Genomic DNA, 20,053 nt, shown 5'->3' on the forward strand with positions numbered 1-20,053 from the left:
AGAAAAACTGGCGGAGGTCAACGAACGTGCCAATACACTTGCTCAAAAATTAGAGCAAAGTGAAGAGGCTCGTAAGAAGGCCGAATCAGATGCTATCCAGGCTAGAGCAGATGCTGACAAGGCCAAGGCTGATGCTGCTGGTGTCGAAGATCTTAGGAAGAGACTTCATGATGCCGAGACTTCGCTGAGCGAGCATATAGCCGCACAATCTGCTCGCGAGGAAGCGATCATTAAGCGCGTAAGGTCGCAAAACCGTCGCTTTGTCAGTAAGTATCTGAACCACTTCTCATCCTTTGGACTTTCTTTCCTTCTCTTGTTTGTTGATCAATAAGTTTTTATCTTGACAGGTAAAACATCTCAACAATTTGAACTTGAAGATCCCGACAATGATCCTCTTCTTGACGCCATTTCGTTCCTGGAGTTTCATGGAACAGAAGCACGCGAGGGCATTGATCAAGCGAAAGCAGGGCTGTCGCGACTCTTCCCCTATTTCTTCCCGAAGAAAGAGGAACCCGCAACTTTCCTTACTCTTGCCAAGTGCTTTAATCCTCCTGAAGATCTTGGGCTGAAGATGCGCCAGGAAAATATGAAGGTCGCTGTTGAAAGCACTGTTGCTTTGGTCGCTGATAGCCAACAAACTATCGACTGGGCGAAGGTAGGCGACACAGAACAGGTAGAGCAGAAAAAGTGGCGATCGTTGATCAAGGCGGCAAAGCCCAACACGAAGAAAATCCTGTCCTATCTCGGGATCAAGCCATCTTCGACTCCTAGCTCATCAAGGCTGGAGGTCTAGTTGAATGCCCCTTCTTTTTATTTTTCTTGTTTCTTTAGCTATTGTCTCCATAGTAGCTTTGGCGACAATTTCCTTAGTACTTTTGAAGAACTCCTTTTGTAATATCTATGTAAATTTCTTGAAGATCAATGGAATTCTGTCTTGTGCAATCCTTTGATATTGGAATTTTCTTTTCCAGTTGATATTTGATAACTACTCTGCCGATCCTCATTCTGCCGATACTTCTCCTGCTTCCTCCTTCTCGAAGAAAACACTAGTCAATGATAACTTTGTCGACGGTTCTTCCGGGCAACATTTGTCGCAAGATTTGCAAGAATTGCGCCAAAAACTCCAATCCATGAAAAAACAAACTCTTGTGATGATGGAACAATCTCGACAAGCATCCGAGAGGGAAAAATTTGCTCTTCGACAGGCACAAGAAGCCATTGCTGCGAGGGATGCTGCTGTTGCTGAGGCTACCGAAGCTTCCTCTCGAGAAAATTATATGCTACAGCTGATGACTAATGCCAGCTTGGACATGACAGGTATGTTTCTTGTTCACAACCATGCTGGATGTTATTTTTGCTATTTTTCCTTCCTTATCAATTTATTCGTTGTACCAGGCTCATTTTTGGATACTGCTGCCGAAGATCAACGTGTTGAAGCTCGAGCCAATTCTTTGCTCCAACTGGCGTCCCGACATGGTTCTAACTTTTGGGTTACTCCCGAGCGTACCCGTCACATTGTCAGATTCTAAGATCGCGCGGGTCAGGTCCGTGATTTCCTTGATTTCTGTACGAAGACCCTATTTTTAGTTTATGGAACCATGTTCCCTCGCAACAAAATGCCAGAGACTCTTCCTGCATTAATGGAAAAATTTCGAGATGCTCCTCGAATCCATGGCTTTGTGCGGGCTCAACTCTCTGCTGGCGCGAGATTTGCTATGATGATGATAAAAATTTGCCATCCTTAATTGCCCATGGATCAAATTGTTCCTACGTGCCTGGCTAAAATGTCGAAGAAAAAGAGAGACGTGAGCAAGATTGATGATCTGGTGACTCCTGTAGCCGAAGATATGATGGATGAACTTCTTCGGATGGACGCTGAGTTCTTTGTGAAGGGTAGCTATGCCGAGCATAGTACCCGCCCTTCCAATGAACGAGTAACCATAGACCATGTGCTAGGTATTCACTGAAATTTTTTTCCTTTTTCTGTAGTTTCACCATTGATACGTCTTTGTACACATGAGCTATATTGTAAAGCTGTCAACTCTGTAAGTATGTATTGTTTCTATTTTTGATCGTCGAGCCCCCGAGCCTTTGGCTGGGGCTTATACTATTTTGTTATCCCGAAGATTTGTCTCTTATTGCGAGAAGGTACATATATTTCGCTATCAATGGGTACGAGCCCCCGAGTGTCTTGGTGGTGACGTTCTATCTTTTTGTTGCGAGGTTTTCAAACCAAAGCAATAATATTTTGACGAGTACACTATATTTATAGTTGTTGGCTTCCGATATTCTATTTGGCGAGGTATTCTTGTACCAAGGCGAAATATTTCGGTAAGCCTAGTTTTGTATATATTTTGTAACTTTGAAGGCATTGAGCCCCCAGTGCGTCGAAGAATAAGAAGTATATCTCCACTATCTTTATTATATTGCAGCACCGCGAGCCCGCCTCATTAAAAACCTTTCTCGGCCCCACTCGGTGCCCCGAAAAAGGAAAAGAGTGCGTCTGAAAACTCGCGGGCGTTTCAGTACATTGTATTTCTACAGGGGAGGACTATATTTCGACTCTAAGCGTAGAACCGCCTGAGTTGTGCCACGTTCCAGGGGTTTTTCTCGGGAACCCCTATCTTCTTATCTTTTATCCTGTATGCTCCTCCTTCGATTACTTCCGTAATGACGTAGGGGCCAAGCCATGGTGACTCGAGTTTTTCAGTACGCTCTTGGTTGAGTCGCAAAACTAAGTCTCCAACTTGAAAAGATCTTAGTCGCAAACGTCGACTGTGGTAGTTTTTCAGGTCCTGCTGATATTTGGTTACCCTTGATAATACTTCGTCTCGAGCTTCGTCAAGTGCGTCGACGTCGTCTTCCAGTGCTTTCCTGGAAGCTTCTTCATTATACTCTGTGACTCTGGGGGAGTCGTGCTCTATTTCTATCGGCGCATCGCCTCTGCTCCATGGACAAGGAAAAACGGGGTCTCCTGTGTCGCTGTATTTGGTGTTGTTCGGATGCTACATAACACACTTGGTAATTCTTCTGGCCAGGTATGTCGAGCTTTTTCCAGTGGTCCTAACAAGCGTTTCTTGATGCCATTGCAGATGATGCCATTGGCTTTCTCGACTTGACCATTGGTTTGAGGATGTGCAACTGACACGAAGTGCAATTTGATGCCTACCTCTGCACAGTACGCCTTGAACTCCTTTGACGTAAAGTTGCTGCCATTGTCTGTGACGATGTTGTGAGGTACTCCAAATCGAAAAACGATGCCCTTCACGAATTTTATTGCTGATGCTGCATCTGGTGAATTTATCGGCTTTGCTTCTATCCACTTGGTGAATTTATCAACAGCAACCAACATGTACTCGTATCCTCCTGGCGAAGCTTTGTGTAATTTTCTCACCATATCGAGACCCCATTGAGCGAAAGGCCAAGATAAGGGTATTGGCATTAATTCTGCTGCCGGAGAGTGAGGTTTTGCGGCAAATCTCTGACATGCATCACAAGTTCGCACTATCTCCTTCGCGTCCTCAATTGCTGTCAACCAGTAGAATCCTGCTCGAAAAACTTTGGCTGCAATAGCTCGACTGCTCGCGTGGTGGCCACATACTCCTTCGTGTACATCCTTCAAAATTATCCTTCCTTCTTCGGGTGTGACGCACCGTTGTAACACACCCGAAATACTGCGTTTGTATAACTCTCCTTTGACCACCGTGAAAGCTTTGGACCGCCTAATAACTCGCCTTGCTTCAACTGGATCGTCGGGTATTGTTTTTCTTAGTATGTATGATATGTGTACGCCTGCATCCACGGGGTTTGTACCATCAATACTAGATCTTGTTCCTCTTCTTCTTCTTCCAATGCTTCTTTCGCAGCCCCCGAGGGTTTCTCGCTCTTCTCCTTCTTTGTTAATTTCTTCGGCTTCGTGGACCTCTATGTTATTTCTTCCCAGAACACACCTGGGGGAATTGCGAGGCACTGCGACCCGATGTTTGCGAGAACATCGGCGTCATCATTGCTCAGCCTACTGATATGGTTTACTTCGCATCCATCAAACAGCTTCTCTAGCTCATTGTACATCTCTTTGTACGCCACCATGCTATCATTGACCGTGTCGCATTGGTTCATGACTTGCTGAGCTACCAATTGTGAGTCGCCGAATATCTTTAGTCGAGTTGCGCCGCAGGCTTTCGCCATCTTCATCCCATGTATAAGGGCTTCATATTGTGCTTCATTATTAGATGCGTTTGGGAACGTCATCCGCAGGACGTACTTCAATTTGTCGCCTTCAGGTGATATGAGTATTACCCCTGCTCCAGCTCCTTCTAACCTTTTGGACCCGTCGAAGTTCATAGTCCAGGTTCTCGATAAATCCGGAGGTCCTGTGTTTTGCAACTCCATCCACTCTGCGATGAAGTCTGGTAGAATTTGTGATTTTATTGCCTTTCTTTTTTCATACGTGATGTCCCGCGGAGAAAGTTCTATTCCCCAAAGGGAGACACGGCCTGTAGCTTCTGGATTATTGAGTATGTTGGATAAAGGCGCCTCATTCACCACTATTATCGGATGCGCCGAAAAATAGTGGCGCAATTTTCTTGCGGTTGTGAATACTCCATATGCTAGCTTTTGGTACTGCGGGTACCTCTGTTTTGAAGGCGATAATACTTCGCTGATGAAATATACTGGCCTCTGCACTCCATGGAGTTTTCCTTCTTCTTCTCTTTCGACAACTAGTGCCGTGCTGACCACCTGAGGTGTAGCCGCAATATATAATAGGAGCGGTTCTTTCTCTTTTGGCGCCACTAGAATTGGTGGTGTCGAAATTTTTCGTTTGAGGTTCTCGAAGGCCCTATCTGCCTCTTCGTTCCACTGGAACTTCTCTCCTTGTTTGATTAAGGCGTAGAATGGTAACGCCTTTTCTCCCAGCCTGTCGATGAATCTGCTTAAAGCTGCGACTCGCCTTGATTAATCGCTGTATTTCCTTCAACTTTGTTGGCTTCCTCATTGTTACGATAGCTTGGATTTTTTCGGGATTTGCTTCAATCCCTCTTGCTGAGACTAGGAACCCGAGAAGTTCTCCTGCAGGGACGCCGAAAGAACATTTCGTCGGATTCAACTTGAGACAAAATTTGTCGAGGTTGTCGAAAGTTTCTTTCAAGTCCTCGATTAGTGTTGCTCCTTTTTTTGATGTGATGACGACGTCGTCGATGTACACTTGTACATTTTTCCCAATCTGTGTTGCTAGGCACTTCTGCATCATCCGTTGATATGTTGCTCCCGCGTTTTTCAACCCGAAGGGCATTGTTTTGTAACAAAATACGCCGTACGGTGTGATGAACGCTGTTTTAGCTTCGTCGTCTTCTTTTAATCTGATCTGATTGTAACCAGAATATGCGTCCAAGAAGGAAAGACGTTCACATCCTGCCGTGGAGTCGATAATCTGATCGATCCTTGGGAGGGGAAAGTGATCCTTTGGACAATGTTTATTGAGGCACGTAAAGTCGACACACATGCGAAGGACTTTCGTGTTTTTCTTCGGCACCATTACTGGGTTAGCTACCCAAGTAGCCTCCGTAGATATCTCTTTGATGAAACCAGCTTCTCTAAGCCGATCGATTTCTGACAGCATGACTTTGCGGTTTGGTTCCGAAAAACGCCGCAAAGGTTGCTTGATTGGTCTCGCAATAGGATCCAAGTTTAGGTGGTGCTCGGCAAGTTCCCTGGGTACTCCTGGCATGTCAGCTGGACACCATGCAAAGATTTTCCAGTGCTCACGGAGGAACTCGATGAGCGCGCTTTCCTATGCGAGGTCCATGTTTGTTGCGATGGACGTCATTTTCTTCGGGTCTATCGGGTGAATCTGTACTTCCTTAGAATCTTTTGCTGTATTGAAAGTTGATTCTTTATTGGGCCTCCCTACGTCTGGCAGCACATCGTAATCAGTCATGAGCCTTGACGCTGCGTACTCTGCCTGCATCCCGAAAGTTTCTGATAGTCGATGAAAATCTTTGTCGCATTTATCGGCTAGCGCGAAGCTTCCTTTGACTGTGATTGGTCCCTTAGGTCCAGGTAACCTCCAAAGCAAGTACGTGTAATGTTGTACCGCCATAAACCTAGCATATGCTGGTCGCCCCAACAAAGCATGATACTACGACGGGAAATCCACAACTTCGAATTCCAACCTCTCTATCCTGTAATTTTCTCGGGTCCCAAACTGAACGTCGAGATTGATCTTCCCCAGTGGGTAACTTGGCTTCTCTGGTGTGATGCCGTGGAAATGTGTGTCGGTTGGTTTCAAATTTGCGAGGGAAATATTCATCTTCCTTAGCGTATCTGCGTACATAAGGTTTAGACTGCTGCCGCCATCTATGAATACTCGAGATACATCGAATCCCGTGATTACTGCTGGTAAGATCAGTGCTGACTGCCCTGGTCGAGGAACTTGCTGTGGATGATCAGCTATTGTGAAGCCAATATCTTGCCCTGACCAGTTAAGGTACTCGACTGTTGGTGGTGGCATCTTTTCTGCCATAAACACCTGTCGCGAGATTACTTTCTGAGCTCTATTAGATAGCCTGCCTTTCTGAATCATCGAGACCGCTCTGTTAGAGTTAGGATCGACGTAGGGCGGTGGAGCAGGTGCTGCCGCTATTCTGAGATGATGTCGATTTTCATCCGTAACCGCGGGAGGAGGTGGCAAGTGAATCTCACTCCTAGGTCCTTGAGGATTTCTGTGTGCTGCCTGAGCATTTGCATGTCCTGCCCATCTTAACATTGCCTGGAAATTTCGGCAATCCTTTTGCAAGTGTCCTGACTGTCTTTTTCCATTGCTACCGAGAAAGAAATGCATCTGACACGGCCCGTTCATCATCTCTTCGGGAGACACAAAAGGTCTCTGGAACCTTGGTCCGCTATTTTGCCTGTTATCTCTATTGTCGCTTTGTTGTGCATTACTTCTCTGGTAGTCATCTCTACTGTTTCCTCCATTGTTTCCTCGAAAGCCAGCCGATATTTGGCCAGGTGCATCGTAACTTGAAAATTGACGAGGGAATCGACGTCTATTTTGAAAATTTCGACTGCGATCTTCCTCTGGGGACCTATGTCGTTTGTTATGTACCGCATCTTCGCCATCTGCCCATCTGTTTGCTATCTCCATTAAAGCTGATACTGTTCTTGGGTTTGTCCTCCCCAAGTCCTCCACGAAATCTCCTCGTCGAACTCCTGCAACAAATGCATCTATCGCTCTTTCGTCAGATATATTTTCTGCCGAGTTTTTGATGATGTTCCACCTTTGAATGTACTTCCTCATTGATTCATCATGCTTTTGTCGACATGACCTCAACTCCTCTAATGTCGCAGGTTTCTTGCAGGTTGACTGGAAATTCTTGATAAACACGTCCTCGAAACTTTCCCAGCTGTCGATGGAACCTGGGGGAAGCTTTTTTATCCATGATCTGGTGGCTCCGCTCAGATGTATCTGGATGCTCTGCATGGCTGTCGCTCTGGTCCCGCCTATCAATTTTACTGTCTCGAGGTAATCCACAAGCCAATCCTCGGGGTCTTGCAGGCCATCGAATTTCTTGAAACTATCGGGTAGCTTGAATCCTGATGGAACTCGAGTTTTTCGGACCCGTCGTGTGAAGCATGGGAGTCCACACATGTCCTCTTCAGCAAGTTCTGGTGAATGTCATCGTTCCCTTCTTTCTTGTCGCGCTCTATCAACTCTGGCTTGAGTTGTTGTGTCCCTGGCTCCACTTGCTCTTGGTGGATCTTGTACTGCTGCGGTAGGTCTCGGACTATTTTGCCTTGCAGTTCCTTCGGGAGGTGTGGCTGTGAACGCTGCTCCCATGGCTCCACATCCTGCCATGGCCATGTTGTACAGCGCTTCCCTTGGATCTCCGGGAGGTGGCCTGGACGCTAAGATGAAGGCTTGTGTCGCCATGTACCCTGCTTCCGGTGTTTTTGGGATAATATTCCCCCTCGTGTCGATTGACATAAAGGACATGTCGAGGTTTTGGATTAGAGTTTCTCTTTCAGCTTCCGGTATATTTTGCAGCCGAGATCTTGCTCTCCTCCGAGCTTCTCTATGACTATCTCCCGAAGTTTCTGAGTGTCGACTTAATTCCGCTCGTCGCCTGCTTGATGCGGAAGCTGCCTCCCTTCTTCTGTTCAAAGCAGCTGTCTGTTTTTCCAACTCTCTTCCAGCTCTGGCGAGTCTATATTGATAAGCTTGCAGTTCTTCGACTGTAGCAGTTGTCTCCATTGGTTCAGAGCCATCTAGAGCTTTCGCAGCTCTATCCCAGGCTGCTTGTGGAAGTTGAACTCTGGCATGTGGTGTGGGCCCAACATATTTAGTGCCCAAACCTCTCCTTAGATCTGAGGGATCGACATAAGGATTTCCCAAATCGTCGAAAGCCTCTGATGTTTCCTCTTGATCGCGACTTGCTTCTCCAATGGCATAAACTTGGTGATATTTTGGAGTTTTCGCTTTGCTTGGTTCGGTGACACCATCATAGAGATTGGTGAAGACCTTCCCAATAGAGATGGATTTGTCGATTAAGTCGAAGCTATCGGTGTCGCTTGAATCATCGCTTATATAGGAGTCCGCCGATGACTCGAAGGACATGTCGCTGAAGATTTTGGCGAGTTTTTCACTTGCCCTGCTGCCGATGAAGCGTGGCGACGAAATCTCCTTGTCGCTTGACTCGACGGATGATACTGAGTTTGAGAAGTCAAAACCATCCGCCGATAATCCCGACGAAATCGGAACTTCGAGACGATACGATCCTTCTTTCTCGACGTGGAAGTGGAATTTTCCAAACGTCATCTTCATGGGCTCCTCCAGATACTCATATGCATCCAAACGGGAGGGCGGGTGAGGACTAAAATCAACGAGACCAGTTTCGATCTGTTTGCCTCTCTCCATGATGTTGCTTGCTACTGATGAAGTCGACGATCTTGAACGTGCCATCAAGATCAGCTCCTTGTCGCCTCTAGACCCCACGGTCGGCGCCAATTGACAAGGTATTAACTTGTCAATGCCTACGGATCGTAGACTAGGGTTTAGTTGGATGTAGAGGGCAAGTAGATCTCGAAGGTTTCAGCCGAAAAGTACTCGACGAATATGAAAACTAGGGTTTGAGAAACAATGATTCGATGCCTTCCGTGTCCCTCGACTCTCCCTTATATAGGAGGCGGAGCCGAGGGATTCGTATTGTACAAGTTACAGAGTCCGGGAAGGTTTCTAACTCCTCCCGCAAGATTACACATAATGCTTCCTATTACAACTCTAGCTTTCCTTAACAATATCTTGGGCTCCCAAACCTTCTTATTCTTCGGGTAGTGGGCCTTCAGTAAACCCCGGGTACCATCATCAGCAGGCCCATTGGGGATGCCTATGTCACTAGGGCTCCCCTCTGGTGCCTCTCCGGTGTTCTGGAAGCTTCGTGCAATTATAAGATGCTGGGCGTTGATTTCGTCCAATTCCGAGAATATTTCCTTACTAGGATTTCTGAAACCAAAAACAGCAGAAAACAGGAACTGGCACTTCGGCATCTCGTCAATAGGTTAGTTCCGGAAAACGCATCAAAACGATATGAAGTGTGAATAAAACATGTAGGTATTGTCATAAACAAGCATGGAACATCAGAAATTATAGATACGTTGGAGACGTATCAAGCATCCCCAAGCTTAGTTCCTACTCGTCCTCGAGTAGGTAAACGATAAAAAGAATAATTTCTGTAGTGACATGCTACTTACATAATCTTGATCATACTATTGTAAAGCATATGAGATGAATGCAGCGATTCGAAGCAATGATGAAGACAATGAGTAAACAAATGAATCATATAGCAAAGACTTTTCATGAATAATACTTTCAAGACAAGCATCAATAGGACTTGCATAAGAGTTACTCATAAAGCAATAGATTCAAAGTAGAAGGCATTGAAGCAACACAAAGGATGATTAAGTTTCAGCAATTGCTTTCAACTTGTAACATGTATATCTCATGGATAGTTGTCAACATAAAGCAATATAACAAGTGCAATAGGTAAACATGTAAGAATCAATGCACACAGTTGACACAAGTGTTTGCTTCTAAGATAGAAAGAAGTGGGTAAATTGACTCAACATAAAGTAAAAGAAAGGCCCTTCGCAGAGGGAAGCATGGATTACTATTTTTGTGCTAGAGCTTTTATTTTGAAAACATAGAAGCAATTTTATCAACGGTAGTAATAAAGCATATGCGTTATGTATAAGATATCCTATAAGTTGCAAGCCTCATGCATAGAATACTAATAGTGCCCGCACCTTGTCCTAATTAGCTTGGATTAACATGGATTATCATTGCATAGCATATGTTTCAACCAAGTGTCACAAAGGGGTACCTCTATGCCGCCTGTACAGAGGTCTAAGGAGAAAGTTCGCATTGGATTTCTCGCTTTTGATTATTCTCAACTTAGACATCCATACCGGGACAACATAGACAACAGATAATGGACTCCTCTTTAATGCATAAGCATTTAACAACAGATAATATTCTCATAAGAGATTGAGGATTTGTGTCCAAACTGAAACTTCCACCATGATTCATGGCTTTAGTTAGCGGCCCAATGTTCTTCTCTAACAATATGCATACTCAAACCATTTGATCATGAAAATTGCCCTTACTTCAGACAAGACGAACATGCATAGAAACTCACATGATATTCAACAAATGTAAAAGTTGATGGCGTCCCCAGAAACATGGTTACCGCTCAACAAGCAACTTATTAAGAAATAAGATCCATAAGTACATATTCTTCACCACAATAGTTTTTAAGGCTATTTTACCATGAGCTATGTATTGTAAAGGCAAAGAATAGAAGTTTAAAGGTAGCACTCAAGTAATGTACTTTGGAATGGCGGATAAATACCATGTGGTAGGTAGGTATGGTGGACACAAATGGCATGGATTTGGTTCAAGGATTTGGATGCACGAGAAGAATCCCTCTCAATACAAGGCTAGGCTAGCAAGGTTGTTTGAAGCAAACTCAAGTATAAAATGGTGTAGCAAGACTCACATATGAACATATTGTAAGCATTATAAGACTTTACATCGTCTCTGTGGGGACCCCGGACTAACGGTCCGAAATTCCCTGTTATGTATACAGTTCACGATCCCATGATCAGTGCGCCGTGAACACATAACCGAACTGATATCAAATTACACCATCCATTACAAAGCGGAGAAAGAAAATTACAACATGGTCACATGACCCATACTTACATAATAGCCTCGAAGGGCTAACTAAACATCAGAGTAGCATCATCACTTCAGCAGCGCAGTACCCAAGTCATCTGCCATAACCCTACAGGCAACTGACTGGGAAGACGTTCCTAGCTCGCATAGACGTCGTCAACTCCTTCTTCATCCATCGTGTTCCTCCAAGTCTGGCCAAGTAAATAGCCAGGGACAAAGCCGTGAGTACATTTGGAATTGTACTCGCAAACCATCAAGAAAGATGCTAACAGAGCTAACTAAAAGAGACAAGAGAGGAAGAATAGTTTCTCTTGTGGATATAGCATGTGAAAGAGAATCAGTTTTCTCTTGTGGATAAAGCATGCCGGCATCTCAAGTGATGCGGACACTTTGGTGGTCCTATGACATCTCTATATCTTTATTGAAGAAGATACTTCAAAAGATAGACTACGACATCTCTATATCTTTATTGAAGAAGATTCTTCAAAAGATAAACTATGACATCTCTACATCTTTATAGAAGAAGAGTTCCTCTACATGAAAACACTAGGAAGGGTCACCCAATTTTTGTTTCATTTTCCTCAACCATCTCCACATGGTCGGCAACAACATCTTTCCCGTACCCTTCCGGTACTTCCAACACACGCATTTCCTTTGGAAATCATTTTCAAAACCAAAACTCGACACAGCTCGGTAACGGCCATCCCAACCGTCCATGACCGCGGACGCGGCTATTCGAATAGTTTTAACTCTGCAGAGTGTGCACACTTTCACCACAACTATCCGGATACCTATCGTGTGGGCATCATCCCCGCATAACGACATATGCCACGACGGATACCCGGACATAACCTTTCGCCCATTCGACTTAACACGAGGTCCTACCCTATGGAGTATGTACCTCCCCGGCACCGTGGCAGCTCACCTCCTCTTGAGCGTGGCTCCACCGCCAAGCCAGGAGACCCATAGTGTCTTCCGGACGGGTCAGCCCCGAAGGCCTCCCGTTATACTATTGTCCCAACCATGACAACCCGGACTCGGGGGTAACCGTACCCTTGTATAGTTGTGCGGTGCCTCATGCTAAGAAGAACAAACGTCAAGTTAAGCCCCGTGCCCACGTTGGAGTAGCTATGGTTGCGCTGTGTAATTGTTCCGGGCGAATACAAAGAACCATGTGTCGTTTTTCTCAAAACTCAACTCACACACACACATTCCTTTTCTCAACCATCTTTGACAAGATCCTTTTTGCCTTTATAAACCATACACTTGGGTAAGGTTAACTCACCCAAGGTTTTCATAAACATTTACAACAAGGTAAACCTTGAGGGGTTCCCAACCTATAGTTTCATGAGTTGAACTAGTATTGCACTACGGCCGAGATGAGAGTCATCCCGCCATAGATGAGGTATAAAGGGGTAGTGGAGTGGATCATACTTGCTTAAGTTAAGCATGTATTATGACAACACAAGGAGGAATATACTCTCAGATTTGTGGTGCTAACTACACAACTTAGATAGTGGAGTGTCACTATCCAACATATTCTCCAAGATGGTACACGGCATACTCCTCTCAAGTTGAGAATACACCAAGATCATGACAATGATACCTCTATACTACAAATGGGGTGGGTGTGGTGTAAGTTACTATCTTGAGATGGAACATGCTCAAGTTGAGCATACAAGATAACCAAGTGGGATAGCACGGCCATGCTACCATGCATCCCATAACACAAAGACAAATAGTGGAGCATCACCACTAGGGAGTACCCCATTTGCAAACACACATAGATGACATAAATAGAGATAATAACACACATAGAATGAAGGTGCTTTGAACATCAACAAATGACATCCAACTAGACACCGGATCAGAGATCAAAAGATGGCTTGCCTTGGCTTATTTGTCCCTGTACTTCTTCAACTCTATCAATATAAGAATCCCAACAATATAAATAAAATCCTTGTCCAATTCCACTTCTTCTTCTTCTCCGGAATTGCTCGCGTCTATCGCCCGAAAATATAAAAAGGAACACAATCAATCACATTGCACCAACAAAACAAACATACAACAACCATAATTTAACCATTCAATAAAGAGCTACCATACAAAGGACTTATAGATACCACAAACAACTTAAAGAAAACCCATGTTATTTACCTAGTAAAGGTATGAGAGTATCACAACTTAGCAATTGCCTCTCTCGGTTATCACCATGGTATAACCCAACATCCCCTGGTAGATAACATCATAAAGAGGACAAGAGCATTAGTTTGACATCAAATACATTCACAAAACATTTTCAAGCATTTTTGGAAAAGTAGAAAACAGTTTTCCTAACTTAGTTTGCTCACATAACACCACACAGGAATAGGAAACAAATAATATGCCCTACCATTTGAAAACTTAAGAAAAACAAAAGAGCTGATGTTAACTTGCAGAGGTTTGGTTTTGCAAGCATAAAACAAAGGTTGCCCATTTCTACTAAAAAGAATTGGTCAAGGTTTTTAAATAAACCGAAAAGTTTTGCTTCAACAAAGCATGTCACACATATACATTACTAACAGCAACAGAAATGTATGAACAGAGACTAATAATATTTTTCCTAGATGGCCAGTACTAATACAAGACTAACCCAATTGGAATCACCCAAAACTATGAATCCTACAAATTTAGGAATTTCTTTGAATCTGACTGTACAGAAAAAAAGATCTGTAAGCCATAAATCGTAGTAAAATCCTAAAAATATGAGACCACTGGCATTTGAAAGATAATTAAACAGAGATGCACACACAATTGGATTTGGGTTCAAATTGTTTCTGAAACTCTCACAAATGGATTTACAAGTTTACTGCATGTTTTCACCATTTGCTTTAACTATGGAGTTGCAGAACAGATAAAGGTTTGAAACTTGTTGGAGATGATTAAGAAAACATTCAGTAATCCTACATAATTGGAATCACTCAATTAGGTTCAAAAATGGATTTTTGGTGATTTAAAAGCTAACAGCCAAGTCTGCAGAACACACATAACAAGTTTAATTCACCCAAAATCTTACATAACTCATAAAAATATGAGGTCAGGTGCATCTGAAAGGTATTGAAAAGCTGGTTCTTACCCAATTGGTTTCATTCAAAAATTCGTTCCCAAGCTCCTGGTTTAATTCGACAAAGTCAGATCTGACCAGATCTTGAACTGTGGACCATTTCAGTTTCAGGAGGTCAATCGAAGTGAAACCACCGCCAAAATTAAGGTACGGCAGAGGGCTTTCATCCGCAGTTGAGTTTGCTCAAAAAGGTTTTGTAAAACGGAAGAAATCTCACAAACAGTGATTCTGCATGTTTGCAGAACTTTATTTACCATGCAAAATCCGTAACGAATTTGAGGATGAGACCAACGCCAAGTTGTAGATCTTTTCAATACCTATCTGCGGAACTTTGAATCACTCGATTTGGATCTGCACACAAGATTTGGCGGATTTTACAATTTCGTACCAGAATCTGAAACAGCAAGATACAGAAATTACTGCAAGGTTTTGGACGAACTTTGCTCAAGAACTTCAGATCTGAGGATAGCTCAAGCTTCTCCATGCTTGGACCAACATGCACCTGCATCAAGATCCAATCTTAGCAAGGGAGGAAGAAGAAGAGGAGAGAAAACCATCTAGGGTTGGGGAGAAGAAGGAGAGGGAGGCTCTCATGGTGAGGAGGAGCTTGAGGGAGAGGGAGAGCTTCATCTTGGTGGCTTGCCATGGCCATGGCCGGCCATGGGAGCAAGGGGAGCACCATTTTCGTGGGAAAGTGGAGGAGGAGAGTGTGAGGGAGTGGAGGAAATAGTAGGGAGTGAAAAGAAATGAGGCAAAGGAGAGGAGGTGATAATAAACATTGGTGGCAATGTTGGAGAATAAAGTACTTTGATCAAATTATCATATTGGCCAAGAGATGATGGTGGTGATGGTGGTTGAGACAATGGTAGAGCAAGATTAAGAGAGATGGTGAGTGAAGTAACCATATACTCACAATGAAGAATATGGGGACTTAAATCATGAATTCATGAGGTCAAGGTAATGATGGAAAAGAATATAAATTGCTCTACAAATGAGAGGTCAATAGGGAGTGAGTTGAAAGTATCAAATGATCATCCATTTGATCCAGAATTGGAGGATGGAGGGGATACAATGTGGTGGATCAGAGATGTGCATAAGATGTGCAAGAGTTGTCATTTGAAATAGATCTTGTTTGAAAAGTATTTGAAACACCTCAATTGTCTAGGGACACTTGGGAATGAACTCAAGTGGAATGAAGTTTGAAAGTGTTGAGATAAAACTAGTTGGAACATAGGGGTTCAAAATATTCTACTTACTTTCTCAAGTAAGGTAGAGTTTTTCTCAAAGGTAAAAATAAGCAAGAGGAAAACAAGAAATGGTATAGGTACCATAAACAAGCTTTTTGTTAAAACAAAGCAAAATAGAAATAATGTTTTATAAATCAATACTTGGTAGAAATGGGATGAAAAACAAAACCCATTTCAGTTCCTTGTTTTCTTTGAAGAGAAATCTTGGAAAGTTTTAATAAAACTAGAAGTAGTTTTGTGATCAAAACTAGAGAAGGAAAACTGTAGGATTTTTGAGGAGGGAAACTAATTTAGGGAGGAGTGTTCTCAAGGGTAGATGGTGGCTACAAAATGTATCCATCATTCCCACTCTTGGTTTTGTGAAGATTAAACTTGAATAAAAACAAGAGGTAAAAGTGAAGGAAGTGATCTAGAGTTGAATCATTGGATAGGGTATAAGATCAAGTTGAATATATGTGACGCAAGGGTAGAATGAGACATGCAGGATGTGGAAATTGTAGAGGGAGATGCACAGATGAGATCCATGCATTGAGATCACCAAGTTGTGAATTAAGGATGATTGAGCTATCTTGTACCACAAAGAGAAAAATCAAGATGGCACACCCATGTTGTCATCAGGAGAGAGGTTTGATGTAGTAAGAAGGAAAACAATTCTTCCTAAGCCACACATGTGTTTTATTTGGTGAGTTGCTTGTTTAACCACTAGGGGTGTCGTTCTATGAGGTAGCTCAAGACAAAATTCAACAAGCAAATCAAGACAATTCATCTACCAACAGATCAAGGCAATTCACCTTAATTAGTCTATAGAAAAAGTTTTTGTTCCCCCTGATTTTTGAAATAAGGACAACTAATCAAGGTTGAAAAAAGTTGGGGTGTTACAGTCTCCTTGTTGTTCAAGCACCTCAACCAGAAAATATCTAGACTCTAGAGAAACTAATCATGCAAACCAAATTTTAACAAGCTCTATGTAGTTCTTCATTAATAGGTGCAAAGTACATGATGCAAGAGCTTAAACATGATCTATATGAGCACAAAAATTGCCAAGTATCAAATTATTCAAGACATTATACCAATTACCACATGAAGCATTTTCCGTTTCCAACCATATAGCAATTAACGAAGCGGTTTTCAACTCCGCCATGAACATTAAAGATAGAACTAAGAACATCAGTGTTCATATGAACAAGCGGAGCGTGTCTCTCTCCCACACAAGCATGAATTTATTCAAACAAAACAAAAACAAACAGACGCTCCAAGTAAAGTACATAAGATGTGACCGAATAAAAATATAGTTTCAAGAGAAGAAACCTGATAAATTGTTGATGAAGAAGGGGATGCCTTGGGCATCCCCAAGCTTAGACGCTTGAGTCTTCTTGAAATATGCAGGGATGAACCACGGGGGCATCCCCAAGCTTAGACTTTTCACTCTTCTTGATCATAGTATATCATCCTCCTCTCTTGACCCTTGAAAACTTCCTCCACACCAAAATTAAAACAAACTCATTAGAGGGTTAGTGCATAATCAAAAATTTCACATGTTCAGAGGTGACACAATCATTCTTAACACTTCTGGACATTGCACAAAACTACGGAAAGTTAATGGAACAAAGAAATCCATCCAACACAGCAAAAGAGGCAATGCGAAATAAAAGGCAGAATCTGTCAAAACAGAACAGTCTGTAAAGACGAATTTTTTAGAGGCACTGGACCTGCTCATATGAAAATGCTCAAATTGAATGAAAGTTGCGTACATATCTGCGGATCACGCACGTAAATTGGCAGATTTTTCTGAATTACCTACAGAGAACCCTGCCCAAATTCGTGACAGACAGAAATCTGTTTCTGCGCAGTAATCCAAATCTAGTATGAACCTTGCTATCAAAGACTTTACTTGGCACAACAATGCAATAAAATTAGATAAGGAGAGGTTGCTACATTAGTAACAACTTCCAAGACTCAAATATAAAACAAAAGTTGCTGTAGTAAAATAAACACATGGGTTATCTCTCAAGAAGTTCTTTCTTTATAGCCATTAAGATGGGCTCAGCAATTTTAATGATGCACTCGCAAGAAATAAGAGTTGAAGCAAAAGAGAGCATCAAGAAGCAAATTCAAAACACATTTAAGCCTAACATGCTTCCTATGAAAAGGAATCTTGTATACAAATAAATTCATGAGGAGCAAAGTGACAAGCATAGGAAGATCAAACACGAGTAGCTTCAAGATTCTCAACACAAAGAGGGGAAACTTAATATTATTAAGATGCATATAACCATGTTTCCCTCTCTCATAATAACTTTCAGTGGCATCATGAACAAACTCAACAATATAAGTATCACATAAAGCATTCTTATTCACATGCATAAAATTATTACTACTCCCAACATAAGCATAATCAATTTTATTAGTTGTAGTGGGAGCAAATTCAAAAAAGTAGCTATCATTATTATTCTCATCATCAAATATAGGAGGTATAGTATCATCATAATAAACTTTATCCTCCATAGTAGGCGGCACCAAAAGACCACTATCATTATAATCATCATATATGGGAGGCATATCATAATCAACATAAACTTTCTCCTCAATACCCGGAGGGCTAAAGAGATCATTTTCATCAAAACCGACCTCCCCAAGCTTAGAATTTTCTATATCATTAGCAACAATGGTGTTCAAAGAGTTCATACTAATATCACTGCTACTAGCATGCAAATAAGGTTCCATAGGTTTTTCAATTTTCGCATTAAACCATTCATGTCTTGACTCAGGAAATAGTTTAAAAAGCTCACAGATGTTTTCCATTATGCCTTACTAGTGTAAACAAGAAACAAAAAGATGCAATTGCAGGATCTAAAGGAAATAGCTTCGAGCACACACACAACGGCAACAGAAAAGTACTTAGTTACCTGGGACCGGAGTATGAGTGCCTTTTACCTTTCCTCCCCGGCAACGGCGCCAGAAAAGTGCTTGATGTCTACGTGTGCTTCTATTCTTGTAGACAGTGTTGGGCCTCCAAGAGCAGAGGTTTGTAGAACAGCAGCAAGTTTCGCTTAAGTGGATCACCCAAGGTTTATCGAACTCAGAGAGGAAGAGGTCAAAGATATTCCTCTCAAGCAACCCTGCAATCACGATACAAGAAGTCTCTGTTGCCTGCCAAAACCCACCGGCGAGCAGTGGTTAAGCAACACGAAGAGCCGGGAGACTCCCAAGACTGCTAAGTGGGCCATGGTGCCTCGCGTCGTCCCGCAAAGTCCCAGCACACGTCCTGGCGGTTGCAAGGGTGTGCCACCTGACCTATACCTGATCAGGAAGGTGTTGGATTGCTTCGATTAGTCTCCTGCATGGTAGACACGTAAACATTAAATACGAGCCCGATCGGCTCTCAGGTTGCCCCGTGGATCGGCTCAAAGAGCCGATCGCCCCATGGTTCACGTTGGATTTACGATGACATGGGGATCCTGCTTGATCAAAACAAAGCTAAACCAATCTACGACAGTTTAGGGTTTTCACCGCATAATCGGAACATCCTACGCGTAGTTGGGCCTAGCAGATACGAAAGATGATGGAAACTATTCCTAAAAGAGGCCTAAAAGCCAACATTAAGTCAATTCCCGGAACATCCCTTGTAGGAACGGTAAAACAACACCTCACGCACTACCGGATCATCCAATCCCAGCATAAGGCCTAATCATGCAGATATTAAACTAATCCTTGAAGAACAAGGAACAACTATAACGGATCGGATCTACTAAGTAACGAACAAGCAAGGTGCTGCCCGATAGGTGTAAGGGCAGCTAGATATCGAGGGACGGCATTGCTAAGCAAATATGCATAAGAAAAGCATCAATGCAAGCCCCAAAACATCTATGATAAGTAGTGCTACTCGCCATCAACAACGCTTCAGCACGAGTAACACAAGGTAACGAATAAACGTATACTGCCTAGATCGCAAGATGCGATCTAGGCAGCATGATGCTTACCCAGAAGAAACCCTCGAAATAAGGGGTGGCGATGCGCCTGGTTTGTGTTTGTTGTGAACGTGATTGTCCTCCTTTCTCAATAACCCTAGGTACATATTTATAGTCCAAGGGACTTTCTAATTCGGAAATAAACTAACCCGTGTACGGGCTAGACTCTATCTTTTAATTCTAACCGACACGATCTAATAATATACAGATACACGGGCAATCTAGCCCAAACTTCTTGTACAAGGCCGGTTCGAGAGTATCTTTCATGTATATCTTCTAAGCCCATCTCAATTACGGCCCATCTCCTGATTCGGCCAAAATCTGGTGATAACACATGCCCCCCTGGTTTTGGCAATGATAATTTCAAAACCACTCTGTTTTTCTTCGTCGGGTCATGTCGTGGCAGAGCAGAACCGTCGCAGTATCCTTCATCATGACGCCTTGCCTTCTCAACTTCTCTGCACGATTTGACAGTTCTTTGGCACCACTTCCTCAGAAACTG

At 42.9% G+C, this 20,053-nt stretch overlaps 1 protein-coding gene and 1 long non-coding RNA gene across 2 annotated transcripts in view; both read right to left on the reverse strand.

The window, feature by feature from the left end:
- Window positions 1-20,053, reverse strand: part of LOC127308577 (probable pyridoxal 5'-phosphate synthase subunit PDX2) — a 75,526-nt gene that overhangs the window by 26,856 nt on the left and 28,617 nt on the right. The gene's annotated exons all lie outside the window — the stretch shown is intronic.
- On the reverse strand, window positions 11,113-15,088 carry LOC127308578 (uncharacterized). The gene is made up of 6 exons (XR_007856684.2): window positions 14,776-15,088; window positions 14,591-14,687; window positions 14,349-14,425; window positions 13,391-13,465; window positions 13,124-13,236; window positions 11,113-11,424 (listed from the first exon to the last, which is right to left on the reverse strand). It is a non-coding gene; the product is annotated as an uncharacterized lncRNA (long non-coding RNA).

The sequence above is a fragment of the Lolium perenne genome, chromosome 6, assembly GCF_019359855.2.
Source record: "Lolium perenne isolate Kyuss_39 chromosome 6, Kyuss_2.0, whole genome shotgun sequence".
NCBI lineage: Eukaryota > Viridiplantae > Streptophyta > Magnoliopsida > Poales > Poaceae > Lolium > Lolium perenne.